Source organism: Cetorhinus maximus, chromosome 35, assembly GCF_964194155.1.
Source record: "Cetorhinus maximus chromosome 35, sCetMax3.hap1.1, whole genome shotgun sequence".
Taxonomy (NCBI): Eukaryota; Metazoa; Chordata; class Chondrichthyes; order Lamniformes; family Cetorhinidae; genus Cetorhinus; species Cetorhinus maximus.
Genome location: NC_135913.1, coordinates 7258741 through 7276704, shown reverse-complemented (window position 1 = coordinate 7276704; position 17964 = coordinate 7258741). Strand labels below are relative to the sequence as shown.

Here is a 17964-nt window from a genome sequence, read left to right as displayed (position 1 = left end):
AGTCCCCAGGACCAGATGGGATCTACCCCAGAGGGAGACAAGGGAGGAGATTGCTGGGGCTTTGACAGAAATCTTTGTATCCTCACTGGCTACAGGTGACGTCTCAGAGGACTGGAGAATGGCCAATGTTGTTCCATTGTTTAAGAAGGGTAGCAGGGATAATCCAGGAAATTACAGGCCGGTGAGCCTTACGTCAGTGGCAGGGAAATTATTGGAGAAGATTCTTTGTGACAGGATTTACTACCATTTGGAAGCAAATGGGCGTATTAGCGAGAGGCAGCATGGTTTTGTGAAGGGGAGGTCATGTCTCACTAACTTGATCGAGTTTTTTGACGAAGTGACAAAGATGATCGACGATGGAAGGGCAGTGGATGTTATCTGCATCGATTTCAGTAAGGCCTTTGACAAGGTGCCTCATGGCAGACTGGTACAGAAGGTAAAGTCGCATTGGATTGGAGGTGTGCTGGCAGGATGGATACAGAATTGGCTTGGTCATAGAAGACAGAGGGTAGCAGTGGAAATGTGCTTTTCTGAATGGAGAGCTGTGACTAGTGGAGTTCCGCAGGGATCAGTGCTGGGACCTTTGCTGTTTGTGGTATACATAAATGATTTGGAGGAAAATGTAATTGGGCTAATTAGTAAGTTTGCAAATGACACCAAGGTTGGAGGAGTTGCAGATAGTGAAGAGGTTTGTCAAAGGATATAATGGCGTATAGATCGGTTGGAGACTTGGGTGGAGAAATGGCAGATGGCGTTTAATCTGGACAAATATGAGGTAATGCATTTTTGAAGGTCTAATACAGGCAGGAATTACACAGTAAATGGCAGAACCCTTAAGTGCATCTACGGGCAGAGGGATTTCGGTGTACAGGTCCACAGGTCACTGAAAGTGGAAACGCAGGTGGATAAGGTAGTCTGGAAAGCATATGGCATGCTTGTCTTCATTGGGAGGGGTATTGAGTATAAAAGCTGGGAAGTCATGCTGCAGCTGTATAGAACCTTGGTTAGGCCACCATTGGAATATTGCGTGAAATTCTGGTCCCCACATTACCAAAAGGATATGGAGGCATTGGAGAGGGTGCAGAGGAGGTTTACCAGGATGCTGTCTGGCCTGGAGGTTATTAGCTATGAGGAGAGTTTGGAGAAACTCGGATTGTTCTCACTAGAGCGATGGAGATTGAGGGGTGACTTGATAGAAGTTTAAAAAATTATGAGTGGCATGGACAGAGTAGATAGTCAGAAGCTTTTTCCCAGGGTGGAAGAGTCAATTACTAGGGGACATAGATTTAAGGTGAGAGGAGAAAACTATAAAGGTGATGTGCGGGGGAAGTGTTTTATCCAGAGGGTAGTGAGTGTCTGGAATTCGCTGCCAGAGGAAGTGGTGGAAGCAGGTACGATAGTGGTGTTTAAGAGGCAGATTGAGAAATACATGAATAAGATGGGAATAGAGGGATACGGACCCCGGAAGTGCAAAATGTTTTAGTTGACGGGTAATAGGATCGGCGCAGGCTTGGCGGGCCAAAGGGCCTGTTCCTGTGCTGTACTTTTCTTTGTTCTTAACACGGAGCAAAAGAAAAATTCTTGCAGATGCTGGAAACATTCAGCACGTCAGGCAACATTTGTGGAGGGAGAAACAAAGTTAATGACTTTCCATCAGAATTTAACGTGATACTGATACTGCTCCTGTGGATGTCATTTAGGACATTTTTATAACAGTAGTGGTACTAACTTGCTGGAGTTTTTTGAAGAGGTAACAGAGTGGGTTGATGAGGGTAATACTGTTGATGTGGTGTACATGGGCTTCCAAAAGGCATTCAATAAAGTCCCACACAACAGACTTGTGAGAAAAGTTATAGCTCATGGAATAAAAGGGACAGTGGCAATGTGGATACAAAATTGGCTGAGTAATAGCAAACAGTGAGTAATCATTAATGGATATTTTTCGGGCTGGAGCAAGGTTTGTAGTGGAGTTTTCCAAGGGTCAGCCTTGGGACCCTTGATTTTCCTGGTGTGCAGGGAAAAATTTGAAAGTCTGTGGGTGATACAAAACCCTTGGGGCATTGTAAAATTTGAGGAGGACAGTAGAACTTCAAAAGCACATAGACAAGTCAGTGGAGTGGGCAAATAGGCGGTAGATGAAATCCAATGCAGAGAAGTGTGAGTTGATTCATTTTGTAGCAAGAAAGTAGAGAGACAATATAAAATAAGGGTTACAACTGTTAAAGGTATGAAGGAGCAGAGGGATCTGGGTGTATAAGTGCATAAGTTATTAAATGTAGCAGGACAGTTTGACAAAGCAGGTAATAAAGGATACAGTATCCTAGGCGTTATTATTAGGGGCATAGAGGAAAAGAGCAAGGAGGTTATGCTGAACTTGCATAGGACACTAGTTAGACCTCAGCTGGATTATTGTGTACAGTTCTGGGTGCCACACTTTCGGAAGGATGTGAAAGCATTGGAGAGAGGGCAGAATAGGTTTACAAAAATGGCTCCAGGGATGAGAAACCACAGTTATGAAGATAGACTGGATAACATGGGACTGTACTCCTTTGGGAGGAGAAGGCTAAGAGGAGATTTGATAGAGGTGTTCAAAATCGTAAGGGGGCTGGACAGAGTAGATAGGGAGAAGCTGTTCTCCTTGTAAAAGGATCAAGAAGGAGAGGGCACAGGTTTAAAGTGATTTGCAAAAGATGAAAATGTGGTGTGAGAAATAAAAAACTTTTTACACAACGAGTGGTTCGGGTCTGGAATGCACTGACTAGAGGTGTGGTGGAAGCATGTTCATTTGTGGAATTCAAGAGGGCATATGATGATTATTTAAATAGAAACAACGTGTAGGGTTATGGGGAAAAGGCAGGTGAATGGCACTGAATCATAATGCTTATTTGGAGATCCAGTGCAGACACGATGGGCCGAATGGCCTCCTTCTGCATTGTAATAATTCTGTGATTCTATATGAATGCACATTGTTATTGTTAACTTTGGACATGGATTCAGTTGCCCATCTGAGCTGGCAACACGATACAGTCATGCCAGGGAGGGGATATTCACCAGCCTCATATGGAAAGGAATTATCTCAGTCATACTATTGGTTGGCATAGCAAGCATTGGAGAGACCATTCAAACATTTCACATGCATGAAGCGATATACTCAGTTTTCCAACTTGTAAACATCCTAATTTTAAAAGTCCAAATGATTTGATGCCGTTTAGTGCAGTCATACTGGAAACAGGGTATTCTGTATGCGAGAAGATAGTCATTCGTTCATCCCACCGCTTGGCACACCAATGACTTCACCTGTGACTGTCGCGTTTGGGCTCTGCTGTGATTGTTGTTCTTTGAGGACTCTCGATTCTCCACCAGTTTCTCAGATTCTCCTTCTTTCCATGCACTTTGGATTTGTAAATTTTGTTTCCAAATAAAATGTTTCATTCTAAGTTCGTATCCACCTTATCACGGCAAATAAATCACGACAAAAGAATTGGGACCAGAATGGTGGCGCTTTCACCCAGCATTCTTGGCGGTTGAGAACGTCCCCTATCCACACCACAGAAGAGGAGTGCGCATGCGCAGTGCCGCCCAGTGTTGGGAGCATGCGTATGTGATGGGGATCCTCTTTGTCTCTGCAGAGCCGGTGAGCAGCGGCGAAGGGGATGGTTTAGAGATACATTGTGGAGACAACAAAGCATTGTTCGTAATTGGCAGGTCCCTTTGGAGTGAAATATGATTTCTAGTGAGCTAGGAGTTCGGGGGCTGAAGAAACAAGCGATGTGGGCCGAAAGTCCCCAATAAGAAGCTGCAAATCCTGCGCTTTGTCCCGGGACGAAGTCCAGGTTAGCAGCCGCCATCTTGATTCGGCAGGTAAGGGAGCGCATGCGCGGCCATCTTGGTGATGCAAAAACGAATGGGCGGGGCCTCGGTTAGCAGGAGAGTTGATTGATTTTATTCTCACTGGGTCGGGTGAGGACTGACCCCAGCCTGAGTTAGGGCTGCCAACCCTCCAGAATTTAAAGATTAACCTCCAACGCACGTCTAGGGGCAAAAACCCAGAAGAAAACTAATAATGGGCATTGAACAAAATTGTGGCTCACTTTCTTTTCAAATGCTATCATTTATTAGTTAGAAAATATTGGAAATGGGATAGAAAGGCGGGTTTGATTGACATTTAGGAATCAGCCAATGGAGTAATTTTAAGACCCTGTGCACTTTCTGATTGTCTGTGGGAAAGTGAGGCACCACAAAGGCGAATGTGGTCAGCCAGTTGGCGACAGGAGGTATGTGATGAAACCTCCAGGAATATTCCTTACCAGAGTTGGCAATCCTAGCCAGAATAAAGGGAGGGAGAAAACTGGGAGTAAAGAAATGCTGGAGATGATGCAATATATTTGGATTTCAGCACAGGGAAGGCGGAGAATGAATTAGATGGTGACTTACGACAAGAGAAGGAAAAGAAGATGAATATAAATGAGAATTGTCTGTTCTCACTTTATTTCTTGTACTTACACTGTATTTCTGTAACCTCTTTTTCCACGGGAGGACTTACAGATGGGGAAACTCGAATCAAACTTCAGGTCAAGATCTGACAAGAGTCACTCAATTCATCAGGGCTTGAATATCATCAGCCTCTGAATGTGAACATTGTTTTTCTTTGGGAAAAGATTTCAAACCTCATTTTGACTGGAAAAGCACTGAGAAACAAACACATATCTAAATGAGAGTTTTCCAGTGCACTGACTGTGGGAAAAGCTTTAACCAGTTACACAGCCTGAAAACACATCACATCATTTGCAGTGGGGAGGAACCACACACACATTGTGTGTGGACAAGGCTTCAATTGATCGTGCTACCCGAAGACACACAAAGACACCAGCACTATGGAGAAACCGTGGAAATGTGAGGACTGTGGTAAAGGATTCAATTGTCAATCCCGGCTGGAATACCATCGACGTAGTCACACTGGGGAGAGGCCGTGGAAATGTGATTATTGTGGTAAAGGATTCAATCATCGATACCTGCTGGAATACCATCGACGCAATCACACTGGCGAGAGGCCATTCACCTGTTCTGTGTGTGGGAAGGGATTTACTCAGTCTGCCAACCTCATGTTACACCAGCGAATTCACACTGAGGAGAGGCCATTCAGTTGCACTACCTGTGGAAAGAGGTTCAGTTGTTCAGCCAACCTCAATGGCCACCAGCGGGTTCACTCTGCAGAGAGGCCGTTCACCTGCTCCGTATGTGGGAAGGGATTCACTGGATCCTCCGATCTGCTGAAGCACCAGCAAACTCACAGCGAGGAGAGGCCATACAACTGCACCTCCTGTGGAAAGGGCTTCAGGCAGGCATCCACCCTCATTGCACACCAGCGGGTTCACACTGGGGAGAGGCCTTTCACCTGCTCCGTTTGTGGGAAGGGATTCACTGGGGCATCTGGCCTCCAGTCACACCAGAGAATACACACCGAGGAGAAGCCCTTCACCTGCTCTTCCTGTGGAAAGAACTTCAGGCAGTCATCTGCCCTCATTGCACACCAGCGAATTCACACTGGGGAAAGGCCGTTCACTTGTTCCGTGTGTGGGAAGGGATTCACTCATTCATCCGGCCTCCAGTCACACCAGCGAATTCACACTGAGGAAAAGCCGTACAGCTGCTCTTCTTGTGGAAAAAGTTTCAGGCATTCAACTGCCCTCAGTGCACACCAGCGAGTTCACACTGGGGAGAGGCCGTTCACCTGCTCCGTGTGTGGGAAGGGATTCACTCACTCCTCCAACCTTCTTTCGCACCAGCGCATTCACACTAAGGAGAAGCCATTCAACTGCACTTACTGTGGAAAGAGTTTCAGGCAGTCATCAACCCTCACTGCACACCAGCGTGTTCACACTGGAGAGAGACCGTTCACCTGCTCTGTGTGTGGGAAAGGTTTCACTCAGTCTGCCAACCTGCTGATGCACCAACGCACTCACACTGGGGAGAGGCCATTCACCTGCTCTGTGTGTGGAAAAGGATTTACTCAGTCCTGCAGCCTTTCATTACACCAACGCACTCATACAATGGAAGACTGTTCACCTGCTCTGTGTGAGAGACCAGATTCACTCAGTCATGATACCTGCTGACACATAAGCAACAACATAAGTGAGCAGTGCCGGTGTTTGATTCTACTGTTATTGCTGCTGTTTACCCCCATCCAGAATCAGTAGTCTGATAATATTTGGTTTGGCTCTGCTGATGTTAACAACCCCTATAACTGGCTGGAGTTTAACATTCTGAAGATGTCGCTGATATTTGGGCTGCAGTGCCCCTTTTTAAAAGCACCATCTGTGATCTTTACCCTTTATTCAAGAATGTTCAACTGGAATTCGTTTACATCAAAATATGAACTTTTACTTCAATCCTAAATTGATCATCGGTCAAAATCTACAATTCAGTGTCTGAAAGGTTAACATCTCCAATTAGGAAGTGCTGATTAATCTTTGCTGACAATTCTTACTAACTTGCTTATTGCACACAGTGGCACCTCTATTATTAAATCAAATTATCAAAGAACACGAAGCAAAATAGTACAATATTTTACAAAGCTTGATCAATCAACATGAATATTGTTGATGGTTGGAAGTCGCAGAGTTCAATTATTTATAATGCAGCAGCATCATTTGGTATGGTTGGAACCCACAACAAAGACTGGTTTGAGAACCACTCAGCAGAGATGACAGCTGTCAATGAAGCAACAAAAGGAAAGCCTATCTGATACACATCATAAACCCATCAGCTAGAACACGGCATAAAGTGAAAGCAGCTAAGACTATTAATGTTGGAATTGTGCTGCTCTTGAATACATGCTTTAAGTTGGTAATTAAGCACATCTGTCCCTAATTGGGGAACGATTAGACAATCATTGCAGGAGTATATAAAGCAGTTCACTCTGGGTGTTGGAGAGAAACTGGGAGAGTTTGTGACTTTACTGTCTTGGAAATAGACTTGTTTTATGGTTGAGGCTAGGTTCAGACAGATTCTCCCTCAACATACAATCATTGGAATTAACAAAGACAGTTGTGCAAAAGACGGAGACATTCTGCATGTGAACACTGGATCAACCTATGTCAAGAAATACAAAGTGCCTCATGACAATGTGCTATGTATGATTAAAAGGGCACTTGGTTCTAACATCACCGTGTGAAACGTACAGTGACAGAAATAAACAAATGTTCCACTGGTTTGAACACTGCTGTGAGCGGTGTTCCGGTGAGACTGACATCTCCCAATCTCTGTTTGATGCGCTACTGCAGCTTCCTGTTATTGTTGAGTTGGACAAGGAACCTCCATCACTTGCACTTGAAAAGGGTGTTGATTGCTTAGAGGGCAAAAATGCACCCGACGAGGATGGAATTCCAGCCAAACTGCTCATGCACAAAGTCCCACCTACTGCCACACCTTAATGATCCCCTCCTCTGTTGGAAGGCTGTCCCTCATTTCGAGGATGATGCCTACTCAGGGTCATGAGTTTCTGCCATTTTTCTTCTTGTGACTGAACAGGCTGAATAATGACTCAAAGATCTTTGGGTGCTTGTGCCCCAGGAGGTGGGATTTGCTTCCTTTCCTTTGCCTCTCTGCTGCCATTCTCCCTCATTAAGGTGTTAGGACTGAAAGTGTGATGTAAGTTGACGGACAAGCTGTCGCCATTCTGAACAATTGGTAGCAAGCTCCATCTGTTCATTTAGGTCAATGCCACTGATCTTCAAGGAGAGCTTCAGACTGTCTTTGAAGCATTTTATTTATCCTTCCCTAGAAGTTTTGGCCGTTTGAGATTTGAGATAAACTGGACCTGGCAGGGAGACACTTTTCTGCCATCTATCGCCCAGTCTATCGGAGTTGATTTTAAAAGGATTTGCCTGAATGCTTGTGGACTTGGCTTCAGGAAGAACACTAGTGTTTGTTTGACGGTCCTCCCATTGACTCGGGAGGATGCGGCAGAGGTGTTACTAACGGAATTTCTCTCGCGCTCATGTGTGTCGCTGATACTCCAGATTGCACTGCAGTAGAGAAGCATGTTGAGAAGTGTTCTGTACAGTAGGACTTTTGTTCATTTGCAGAAAGCTGGTCTAAGAATGTTGAAGGTTTTGTTTAACTGTGAAAGGTAACTTTTTTAGCTTTATTTTTCTTCACTTTTATTATTTGGAAAGGTGCCTGAAGAAAAAAACAAAGCAATAAAATTCCGGGAAAACTGATAAAAGCCCAAAGAATTGGAAAAACAAAGTTTAAAATGATGTTCAGTTCATCTTTAACCTGAAAAAAAGTTGTATAAAGTTGACACAATTGTACGCATTTGAGAATATTTGCTTGCCTTTTTGCAAACAAGCAGGGAAGTTATCCCTTTCCACTGGTAATGTCATGACAATTTGAACTAAATATTTTGCTTTTTAGGGATCTGGCTTTAACCCAGCTATTGTCTTCAAACAGTTTGAGAATGGGAGATGTGGGAGTTACGTCCAAACTCATTGCATGTACTTCAGTCTCTCATCTCAAAACACGATATTGTAAAATGCCTTCAGCGTTCACTAATCAGATAGAATTGTAAATAATGGGAAGCTTCATTTAGAATAAAAAATAAAGAAAATCACATCACCAAATGGGATTTGGAATAACTCATCCTGATTGTAGTTCAATGGAATATATCAACCTGATATCCATGTATACTCCATTGAAAGTTAGGAAAATATAGATGAGATTATTAATTTCCTAGCTTTCTCTTGGAGATGTTCCTATCCTTGCCTGTGATCTTTTAAGAAAACTGCATTTGATTTTCTGGCCACAACCTGAGGCTTTGGATGCATGCAGGGGTAGGTAAGCGAAGACCTTTAGACAGACATCCCACTTGATATTTTGATAACATCACCTGAATTCCCAAGATGGTGCATGTGTGGCATGATTTTGGGATGCTGGTGTGAGTGTGTAGATGTGATTCGTTATGTATGACTAACATGCAGAAATGCATGGTTAATCTGCACTGAAGAATGGACCCCTGACATGCTCTGATACTTGACAGCAGAACAACATGAAGTGGTTAATGTGAACAGTAGAGTGGGAAGACAACTTTTCAAATCATCAAGGCATTGACATATACTCAATAGAGATCTGGCCTGAGAACAATGAAGAATTAAACGCGCTGATATATATCACGTGAGGAAAATTAAAGTGAAATGGGATATCGAATCCGGATTTTAAAAATATCCATAAGGTGGATGCAAGTGAACTGAGACCTACAGAACCTTTAAAGTGCATATATTTTTGTTCGAACCACATGTAAAAACAACATGCCAATAATTTAGAATTTTGTGGGGTCATTTCCAAATGGAGAGGGTGAAGCTAAGTCGATAGTTATCACATTGTGCTGGATAAGTTCTTATCTTTTTTAATTCTTGGTGGCAGCTCAAGAGTTTATGTTGATAATTCTAGAAGATTAGTATGTTACCTATACTTTATAATTAAGAAATTGGGGAACTTAGTTTGTAGCTTACAAATAGTTAGGTGAGCCAAAAATCAATTGTAACAAATCAATAAGGATATTTCCTTCTCAATGTTAGGAGACCTGTAAGAAATGGCCATTAAATCACTTAAATAAATTTCTTTCAGATTTTATAAATAGTGATAGCTTTTTTCTTTCCCTCCAATGAAGAAAACTTCCTGAGTTCACAGTATCACACAGTGCACAAGAGGCCATTCGGCCCATTGAGGCTGCACCGACACGTGAGAAACAACTGACCTACCTACCTAATCCCATTCACCAGCACTTGGCCCATAGCCTTGAATGTTATGACGTGCCAAGTGCTCATCCAGGTACTTTTTAAAGGATGTGAAGCAACCCGCCTCCACCACCCTCCCAGGCAGCGCATTCCAGACCGTCACAACCCTCTGGGTAAAACGGTTTTTCCTCACATCCCCCCTAAATCTCCTGCCCCGCACCTTGCATTTGTGTCCACTCGTGACTGACCCTTCAACTAAGGCTCCCTATCCACCCAGTCCATGCCCCTCATAATCTTGTACACCTCAATTAGGTCGCCCCTCAGTCTTCTCTGCTCCAGCGAAAACAACCCAAGTCTATCCAACCTCTATTCATAACTTAAATATTTCATCCCAGACAACATCCTGGTGAATCTCCCCTGCATCCCCTCCAGTGCAATCACATCCTTCCTATCATGTGGCGACCAGAACTGCACACAGTGCTCCAGCTGTGGCCTCACTAAGGTTCTGTACAACTCCAACATGACCTCCCTAATTTTGTAATCTATGCCTCGATTGATAAAGGCAAGTGTCCCTCTAACATGCCCCTCCGCCTTCAGAGTGCTATGGACACACACGCCAAGGTCCCTTTGTTCCTTAGAACTTCCTAGTGTCATGCTGTTCATTGAATTCTTCCTTTTCAAATTACTTCTTCCAAAGTGTATCACCTCAGACTTTTCAGGGTTAAATTCCATCTGCCCATTTGACCATCCTGTCTATATCTTCCTGTAGCGCAAGACACTCAACCTCACTGTTAACCACCTGGCAAATGTTTGTGTCATCCGCAAACTTACTAATCCTACCCCCCACATAGTCATCTATGTCATTTATATAAATGACGAATAATACGAGACCCAGCACAGATCCCTGTGGTACGCCACTGGACACGGGCTTCCAGTCACTAAAGCAGCCTTCTGTCATCACCCTCTGTCTTCTACAACTAAGCCAATTGTGAATCCACCTTATCATATTACCCTGTATCCCATGTGCATTTGCCTTCTTTATATGTCTCCCATGTGGGACCTTGTCAAAGGCTTTGCTGAAATCCATAGAAACTACATCAACTGCACTACCCTCATCTACACACCTGGTTACCTCCTCAAAAAATTCAACCAAATTTGTTAGGCATGACCTCCCTTTGACAAAGCCTTGCGATCTATCCATGATCAAGCCTTGTCTCTCCAAGTAGAGAAAGATTCTCTCCTTCAGAATTTTCTCCAATTGTTTCCCTACCACTGACGTGAGACTCACTGGTCTGTGGTTCACTGGCTTATCTCCACAACCCTTCCACTGACAATGAACAGTTGACAAGCACGACAGCATAGGCCTGTTATCTTTTTTAAGGACATGTTTCTAACACAGTCTCTGAGGAGGGTGGGGTGAATGTAATGACCCATATGGGAAACCAACTGTCTGAGTTCAGTTTAAACAGGATGTCCAAGCAAGCGATGAGCGACAAGATGACTGTGGACTTCCAACAGAAGTAGGAGGGATTAGTTTGAATATCTGTCCCTTGCTAACGGACAATTGAATAAGTGATTGACATAACCCAGAAATAAGGTACATAAACAAGCTGTTGAAGAGGGGAAATCGCTTCAGATGGATAAGAGCTCCACGAAGTGGGGGAATGCTGATTCTTGCCAACCACCGTGAGGGGTGCTTTTTGAAGTAATCCATGCTGGCTCCAGCCTAACGTTTTGAAGACTGAGAACAGAAGAGACTGCCACCTCCAGCTGCGGAGATCAGCTTCGTTCATCTGTTAGTCCGATCCGGGACCAGTAAACTATTCTGAGGGGACTGCTGCCGCCAACCACAGAGATCAACATCCCCACCCTTCTCATCTGTTTTTTGGAAAGTGAGTTGTTTTCAACTGTTACAGGTTATATGTTTTTCTTTCTGCCTATTCAGCTTGTGTATCATGTCTAAACTGTTGCTTCTTAATAAACTTATTTAAAATCAACCATGACTTGGATCACATTTTTGAGTAATCTGTGCCATCCAGACCAAAATATTACACAGCTCTTTGACACTAAGATTGTCATGACTAAAAGCCAGTCTCAGGAACTGTAAATTGGACTCCACTGCATGGGTGAAGAAATGGCGCAGCTTCAAGTGGAAAAGCTTCTGTCACTAAGCAATCTAAGGGTAACTGAGTGAGGTCCCTATAGGACAAGTAAGCTTGCCAGAAAAACCAGTGCCTTTACTCAACCCTCCAACAGAGACTTCATATGTAATATTTACAATTGGATTGGCAAAAACAAGATTTGGATTAACATCTCACATGAGATAACTCCAACCTCAGCGGTGAACAACTTGTCTACTTGCTGAATGCTCATCTGCCAAAGTGATGGGGAAATATATAATCGTATTGTACAAGCTAGTTCAGTGATATAATTGGGTGGGTATTTACAGTGCAAGTGAAATCTGATACATCTGGAAGGTCTTTTGCAGTGCAAGTTCAGTGATATAACAAAGGTTAGTTACAATAGAAGTGAGGTCAATATATTATATCTGGGTTGGTTGTTACAGGCAAATGAGGTTGGTGATATTACTGACTGGGTAGTTACAGTGCAGGTGAGTTTAGTGATGTATTCTGTTTGGGTATTTACAGTACAGAGGGCGAATGCTAAGTGATATTTCTCTGGGTAAGCACAGTACTGGTGAATTCAGTGTTATTGTCGGCACCGGTCCCTTGGAATCAAGGGTGACGTCCGTCAGGCTTGGTGAGTCTTCAGGTGACAGAGGAGCCCAAATGTTCTTCCGCAGTGGGGTATGTTGCGCAGGGGAGTGGAAATCCCCGCCCGGGGTTGGCTTCCTTCTTTCTCTGGCACTGCCATTCCGCCTCACTGTTGAATGACTGAGCCTTGAAGTGGCTTGCACCTTGATGGACCAAGTAGTTCCAAGCTGAGAGATCAGCAGCATTCTCCTTCCAGTCAGTGATGTTAATGCCTCCGTGCTTTAGGGCGACCTTGAGTGTATCATTATGCCTTTTCCTTTGGTCGCCCTTTGAGCGTTGGCGAACAGAGAGCTGTCAGATGAGAACCTGCTGACGGTGGCGGTTTTCGGGCGTCCGGACACAAAGGCCTGTCCATCGGAGTTGGTTCAGTGTTATAGAACAGCTGAGGCCAATGATATCTGGATGGGTAGTTAAGTACAAGTGAGGTCAGTGAAAGTGTTTGCAGTACAAGGGTGCTCAATTGTAAATCTGGAGTAGCTACTATACAAATGAGGTAAATAATGTGTCTGGATGCGTAGTTACAGGAGAAGTGAGGCCAGCAGTACATCTGGGTTGATATTTACAGAACTGAGAGAGGGGATACATCTGGGTGGATATTTTCAGTAATAGTGAATTCATTGGCATAACTAGATGTTTAGCTATAGTTCTAGTAAGTTCGGTGATATATGTGCAAGAGCGATTATAATACAATTGAGGTAAGTCACATAGATCTGGATTGGTTTACTGTACAAGTGAGATTTGTAATAAACAGTATCTGAATGGGTTTTAAAGTAAAAGTGTGGTTAGCAACAGGTCCAGGAGCGGAAACAGCCAGATCTGCGAGGGACACCTCTACTCGGGCAGCAGGTAAATAGAGGGCAAGGCTCGGAGCTGTCACTCACCTTCCGGGAGCAGAGACATCCAGACCTCCTCAGGCAGCGGGCTGAGTTTGAAAAAAAATCCCAGGAAAGTGACATCACAGGAAAACTAAATCCATTGGTTGTTGAGAAGCTGCTGTTAAGGACTGTGTTTAAATAGCTTAAAACTAGGAAAACATATAATTTATAAAGAAGTAGCTCCTTGGATTTCAGTAATGAACACTAGCAATAGGAAAGTAAAGTTAAATCAAATGAAAGTGAAATAAAGTAATAAAGTAAACCAAACTAAGGTAAATTGAGTGTAAGTGTAGTAAAGTTAGGTTAATAGTGGTTTATTCTACTCTAAGTGTTATAAGTAGTTTTTAGAGTTAGGGATGGCAGGTCAGCTCGGCCAAGTGGAGTGGACTTCCTGTGGTATGTGTGAAATTGTGGACGCACCATGTGTCCCAGACAAACACACCTGTAGGAAGTGTCATCAGTTGCACAAGCTTGAGCTCTGGGTTTCAGAACTTGAGCGGTGGCTGGAGTCACCGTTGTGCATCTGCAAGGTAGAGAACTGTGTGGATCGCACATTTAGGGAAGTGGTCACACCGCAGGTCAGAAGTGTACAGCCAGAGAGGGAATGGGTGACTGCCAAGCAGTCTAAGACAACCAGGCAGGTAGTGCAGGAGTTCACTGAGTATCTATCCTGTCCTGCTTGCTAATTGGTTTTCCATTTTGGATGCTGATGAGGGCGATTGTTCCCCAGGGGAGTGCAGTCAGAGCCACCAGAGGCAGATCAGCTGTACAGGGGGGAGGAAGAATAATGGAAGGGCAATAATGATAGGGGATTCCATAGAGGATCAGACAGGCATTTCTGCGGCAGTAAACGTGACTCCAGGATGGTGTGTTGCCTCCCTGGTGCCAGGGTCAAGGATGTCCTGGAGCAGCTGCAGGACATTCTTTGGGGGTAGTGAGCTCAGCCAGAAGTCGTTGTCCACATTGGTACCAACTACATAGGTAGGGAAGAGGGAGGAGGTCCTGAAATCAGATTTCAGGGAGTTAGGAAGGAAATTAAAAAGCAGGACCTCAAGAACAGTAATCTTAGGATTACTCCCAGTGGCACGTGCTATTGAGCATAGGAATAGGTGGATTGATTGATTAAATACATGGCTGGAGAACTGGTGTAGGAGGGAGGGCATCAGATTTTTGAGGCATTTGGACTGGTTCTGGGGCAGGTGGGAACCGTACAAGCTGGGCAGGTTACATCTTAACAGGGCTGGGACTGATATACTCACAGGGAGATTTGCTAGTGCTGTTGGGATGGGTTTAAACTAGGTTGTCAGGGGGGTGGGGACCTGAGGGTTGGCCCAAATTGGAAAGAAGTAAAGTTGGTAACAGGAAGTACTATTGAGACTAGAAGGCGGGAGAAACAAAGCAGAGCATTGAGTATGCTTCGAATGCGGAATGATGTCAAAAAGGCAAAGTTAAGGACACTCTACCTGAATGCTTGCAGCATTTGCAATAAGGTAGGCAAACTAAAGGCACAATTAGAGGTAAATGGTACGATATAATTGCCATTATGGAAACAGGGCTGCATGGTGACCAAGAACTGAATATTCAAGGCATTTGATGTTTAGGAAGCATAGATAAGAAGGGGAAGGAGGTGGAGTTGCACTGACAATAAGGGATGGGATCAGTGCATTAGTCAGGGAGGATCTCAGATTGGAAGAACAATGTGTGGAACCTGTTTGGGTGGTGCTAAGAAACAGCAAAGGACAGCAGACATTGCTTGGAGTTGTTTATAGGACACCAAATAGTAATGGTAATGTGGGGCACAGCATTAATCAGGAGATGAGAAAAGCATGTACATGGGCAGTACAGTAATCATGGGTGACTTAAATCTGCATATAGACTGGCTAAACCAATTGAGCACTCATGGTGTGCAAGACGAGTTTCTGGAGGGTGTTAGGGATTGTTTTCTAGAGCAGCATGTTGAGGAGCCGACTAAAGGACAAGCTATTTTAGATCTAGTATTATGTAATCAAAAAGGGCTAATTAATAATCTTGTTGCAAAAGAACCTTTAGGGATGAATGACCACATTATGATAGAATTTTACATTATATTTGAAAGTGAGGTAGTTCACTCTGAAGCAGGGGGTTAAAGTCGAATAAAGGAAATTATGAAGGCATGAGGGACAAATTGACTGAGGTGGATTGGGAAAATACATTAAGAGCTATGACTGTACATAGGCAATGGATAGTCTTCAAAGAACTATTACATAGCTTGCAGCACTTATACATTGCTTCAGGGTGCAAAATCCCAAAAAAGTCAGTCAACCATGGCTAACAAAGTAAGTTAAGTCTTGTATAAGATTAAAATAAAATGCTTATAAAGTTGCCAGAAGTAGTAGTAAACCTGAGGATTGGAAGGTTTTAGAATACAGCAAAGGAAGACCAAGAAACTGGTAAAGAAAGGGGGAATAGAATATGAATGCAATCTAGCAAAAAACATAAAAATGTCTATAGGTATGTAAAAAGGAGGTGATTGGCTAAGACAAATGTGGGTTCATTACAGGCAGAGTCAGGAGAATTCATAATGGGAAACAGATAAATGGCAGAGAAGCTAAATGACTACTTTGTATCTGTTTTCACTGAGGAAGATACAGGAAATCTCCCAGATTTAGAGATCCAAGGGGCGAGGGAGAATGAGGAGTTGAAGGAAAATGGTATAAGTAAGAAGCTTGTATTGGAGAAATTAATGGGATTGAAAGTTGTTAAGTCTACAGGACCTGATATTCTGCATCGCAGAGTGTTGAAAGAGGTTGCTACAGAGAGTGAATGCATTGGTGATCATTTTCCAAAATTCTATAGATTCTGGAATGGTCCCTGAAGATTGGAAGGTAACAAATGTCACCCCACTATTTAAGGGAGTGAGAGAGAAAACAGGGAACCACAGACCTGTTAGCCTCACGTCAGTAGTAGGGAAATTGCTAGAATCTATTATAAGGATGAGATAAGTGGACACTTGGATAATCATGATCTGATTGGACATAGTCATAGAAACATAGAAAATAGGAGCATGAGTAGGCCATTCGGCCCTTCGAGCCTGCTTAGCCATTCATTATGATCATGGCTGATCATCCAACTCAATAGCCTGCTCCCACTTTCTCCCCATCCCCTTTGACCCCTTTCGCCCCAAGAGCTATATCTAACTCTTTTTTGAAAACATACAATGTTTTGATCACAACTACTTTCTGTGGTAACGAATTCCACAGGCTCACCACTCTCTGGGTGAAGAAATTTCTCCTCATCTTGGTCCTAAATGGTCTTCCCCATATCCTCAGACTGTGACCCCTGGTTCTGGACTCCCCCACCATCGGGAACATCCTTCCTGCATCTACCCTGTCTAGCCCTGTTAGAATTTTATAGGTTTCTATGAGGTCCCCCCTCATACTTCTGAATTCCAGTGAAAATAATCCTAACCGACTCAATCTCTCCTCATATGTCAGTCTCACCATCCCAGGAATCGGTCGGGTAACCATTCACTGCACTCCTTCTATAGCAAGTACATCCTTCCTCAGATAAGGAGACCAAAACTGCACACAATATTCCAGGTGTGGTCTTGCTAAGGCCATGTACAATTGCAGCAAGGCATCCCTGCTCCTGTACTTGAATCCTTTCGCCATGAAGGCCAACATACCATTTGCCTTCTTTACTGCCTGCTGCACCTGTATGTTTACCTTCAGCGACTGGTGTACCAGGACACCCAGGTCTCGTTGCTCATTGCCCTCTCTCAATTTATACCGATCAGATAATAATCTGCCTTCCTGTTTTTGCTACCAAAATGTATAACCTCACATTTATTCACATTATACTGCATCTGCCATGCATTTTCCCACTCACTCAGCTTGCCCAAATCACATTGAAGCATCTCTGCATCCTCTTCACAGCTCACCCTCCCACCCAGCTTTGTGTCATCTGCTGGGATGTCAGCATGGATTTGCAAATGGGAAGTCATGTTTGATGAACTTCTTGGAGTTTTTTGAGGATCTTACAAACAAAATTGGTAGAGAGTCGATGGATGTATACTTGTATTTTCAGAACGTATTTGATGAAGCATCCACGCCGCCACCGCCCCCCCCCCTCCCCCCCCCACAAACACCCCACCACAGGAGGTTGATAAGCAAAATAAAAGCGCATGGGTGAGGAGGCAATATACTGGCACGAATTAAGGATTGGGAAACAGGCAAAAAACAGAGCATAGGAATTAATGAACCATTCTCACACTGACAGGCTGTGACTAGTGGGGTACCTCAAGGATCAGTACTTGGGCCCCAGCTGTTCACGATATATATCAATGATTTGGATGTGAGGACCAAATATAATATTTCCAAGTTCACAGATGATACAAAGCTAGGCAGGAATATGTGTCGTGAGGAAGATGTAAAGCAGCTACAGGAGGATTTGGACAGACTTAGTGAGTGGGCAAGAACATGGTAGATGAAATATAATGTGGAAAAATATGAAGTTATCCACTTTGGTAGAAGGTGTAGATTGTTTCCTAAATGGTAAGAGATTCGAAAGTGTAGATGTACAAAGGGAGCTGGGTGTCCT

At 43.7% G+C, this 17964-nt stretch overlaps 1 pseudogene across 1 annotated transcript in view; it reads left to right on the top strand.

Moving 5' to 3' along the window:
- The window catches only part of LOC144672036 (uncharacterized), a 1123005-nt pseudogene extending 1115795 nt beyond the window's left edge, over positions 1 to 7210 (top strand). Inside the window, exon 4 of the transcript XR_013574062.1 lies at positions 4952 to 7210. The product of XR_013574062.1 is annotated as an uncharacterized LOC144672036 (transcript). The remainder of the gene's footprint in view (positions 1 to 4951) is intronic.
- The last annotated feature ends 10754 nt before the right edge of the window (positions 7211 to 17964 follow it).